Genomic DNA, 1,099 nt, shown 5'->3' with positions numbered 1-1,099 from the left:
ATCCTTTTCAACTCATTTGAGATTTGGGGCTGTAGTTGAGATATTATTTGAGCATTTGAGATGTTAATCATGATGCATAACCATGGCAACAAGGCAGTTTTCTACAACCAACAGCAGCTGATTAACATCTCAAAAGCTCAGATAATATCTCAACTACAGCCCCAAATCTCAAATGAGTTGAAAGGATGTTCTGTGGACGCATTCTCATCTACCTGACAGCAGTACTCGAGTGCCTAGCCACTGAGATCCTGGAACTAGCAGGAAACACGGCTCATGACAGCAGAAGGACAGGATCGTCCCTCGGCACCTACAGTTGGCTGTCCACTGCGACAAGGAGCTCGGCAGACTGCTGGGAGGAGTGGCCATCGCTCTGGGAGGAGTTCTGCCTGGCATTCGGGCGGTCCTACAGCCCGGGGGAACCAAGAGGCCAGCCGAGTCTGGGTGGACGGATCGGACGGCATCTGCAGCCAGATTCTTAAGATCCACTGTGGGATGGACCTTTAGAAGAGATCCTTCCTGTCTACAGCCATCAGTATCTATAACATCTCTTAATGAAATGAGGATAACAAGTGACAACAACAAATAATTTCCCTCTGGGATTAATAAAGTATTTTTGAATTTGAATTTAATTGAATTAATCAACTGCTGTTGGTTGTAGAAAACTGCCTTGCTGTCATGGTTACGCATCATAACAAATGTCTTAAATTAAAAAAGTTTCAGTAAAAATCCTTCCAGCTGCACAGCATCTGATACCAGAAGAAACCATCATCCAAAAAATGTGATTTACATCCAGAAAAAGAGGAATTAAAGTTTCCAAAAGCAAAATCTCATAATGAAAGTGACAGAGCTGCTCCAACATGAGGTGGGCTTGTGATCCGAAGATCGCCGGTTCACGCCCCAGCCCCGACAACATCAAAAATTGTGGGTGGGGTAGGTGAAACACCCACACTTGCCCCCACCCTCATTCGCCCCACTCTGGGCCCATGAGCAAGGCCCTTAACCCCCACCATGTGCTCCCTAAACAGGTCTCTCTTGAAAATGAGTTCTCGTGGCTCAATGAGACTAACCTGGATAAATAAAGGCTAAATGAAAAAAAACA

The sequence above is a fragment of the Nematolebias whitei genome, chromosome 13 (assembly GCF_014905685.2).
Source record: "Nematolebias whitei isolate Nwh7 chromosome 13, NemWhi1, whole genome shotgun sequence".
Taxonomy (NCBI): Eukaryota; Metazoa; Chordata; class Actinopteri; order Cyprinodontiformes; family Rivulidae; genus Nematolebias; species Nematolebias whitei.
Note: the sequence above shows the minus strand (reverse complement) of the source record.